Consider the following 2,181-nt stretch of genomic DNA (forward strand, 5'->3'; position numbering starts at 1 on the left):
AATGAATGTGATTTTTTGGTAAACTTTTCTTTTCTAAAAGTTAGGTTCGCAATTTTAATAAATGTTGTTAAAGTTTTAACTTTAGACGCGTACCTATTAAATGTATTGTGGATCTGTGTTCAACTTGACTGAGAGAAAAAATTATTCATCGACGAAATTTAAAAATAAAAATTTTTAAAGCTCAAAAAGAGTAAATATATTTTGTATCTCTTTTAGGAAATATCTTGTAAAGAAAATGCTCATGTATTATATAAAAATGTTGTTAAAGTATAAAGTTTGTACGGTTATTTATTTATGAGTTAGAATTTAAGGTTTTTGACATTTTCACAATACCATTGTTTATAAATACTAGAATTTATTTATTAATGAAAACACTATTCATTAAATTATTAGTTAGTTATTGGCTATTTCTAGAGTCACCACACGTACACACTGCACGCTACAACACACTAGGAAGTCATCTTTTTATATTTGTATATTTGTACAATATATTATTATACTTAGGATTACGATTACCCACCAATTTTAGGGGGGCTACACCCACCCCCTAAAATAGGTGTGGCGGTCGCCACACCTAATACATGGTTTCGGCGCCACTGTATCCTTCAAATTTCAATAAAGTAGTTATAGGTTTATGGGTTTGGCTCCGCTATATAATAATTATTATGTACCTACATCGCATGTTGACAAAATCACGAATTATTTTTCTTACAAAAATGTCGAAATTGTCGATTATTTATCTAGATTCATTATCATGTTACTAGATATACCCATGTTACATAGATCGTTCGTCGTACTTTCCAGGGTCGTATTTAAATTATACATTAACGAAGTTAATACTGATTAGATTAAGTTCATATTATTATACATAGGTATTTAATAATAGAAAATTCAATACCTACTCAATAGACATCTATAGAAATTGATAATAGTTAATCGATATTTTAGTAAAGTTTTTACGAATTCATAAATTTAACGAAATGTTAATATTTCAATTATATTTGTACATATACTTGTCAGTTAAAAATGTTAGGTGCCTACGGACTTTAAATATTACACTGAAATAATATTTTTTATTTGAAGTCGAAACATTTAGTAGGTAATGGGGAGAGATAATATAACCGTTCAGTGGCGGCTGTCCTCAAATAAATATGTATTTCTGTCTTCTGAGGATAATTCTGAGGACCACCCACCCATCTACAAACATTTTTTAGAAAATACAAATAACCAATATTCAATCAGTGAGTCACATATTTTTGGTAATTTTTGAGCGTTATCAAAATATAATTTATCTAATACCTAGTTTTATTCTAAAAACAACTCTTTATTTTTTATAAATTAGTTACAAAAAATGGTGGGCAAATGGATGTCGCTCTGCTGTATAGTAGGTTACAAGTGGTCAGTGGATAACTGTATAATGATTGGTATTAAATTTGAATTCAATATGATATAATATCATTGTATAAGAAAAACGATTCTGAGCGGAGGCAGTATGTCAGTCTAGGTATAGGACATATTATATATACAGCATGTCCCAGAAGTCCCGTATCACCCTTAGTATCTCCGTGGAAAATCAATATATTTAAATACAGTTTTTTTTACAGTCATAAGTATGGAAATTCAGATTGAATTGCATAGTATTCGATTTTTTTTTTCAAAAATTCAAAAACTATTAAAGAATTTTTTTAGACAAATAATTTTTTTAAATTTCCAAGATAGTCATTTTTTTGATCGTATTTTTTAAAACAGTTATAAAAAAAAAATATTAAAATTGAATGAAAATTGTTCAAGATAGAGCTAATTATTATTTTGAATTTCTAAGAATAATAGTTATGTTACCTATGCATACGGCATTAGCAAAATACGATTCGCATATTAATTATTACAATCACGCTGATTTTCGGTTAAAATTTAAAATAATAATTAGCCACAACTTGGGCGATTTTCATTAAATTTTAATATTTTTTTTTTTTGAATTGTTTTAAAAAATATGATCAACTAAATGGCTATCTTGGAAATTTAATAAACTTATTTGCCTAAAAAAATTTTTTGAAAATTTTTGAATTATTTAAAAAAAAAAATCGAATATTATGTTATTTAATCAGAATTTCCATACTTATGACTGAAAACAAACTGCATTTAAATATATTGATTTTCCACAGAGATACTAAGAGTGATACG

Source organism: Acyrthosiphon pisum, chromosome A1 (assembly GCF_005508785.2).
Source record: "Acyrthosiphon pisum isolate AL4f chromosome A1, pea_aphid_22Mar2018_4r6ur, whole genome shotgun sequence".
Lineage (NCBI taxonomy): Eukaryota > Metazoa > Arthropoda > Insecta > Hemiptera > Aphididae > Acyrthosiphon > Acyrthosiphon pisum.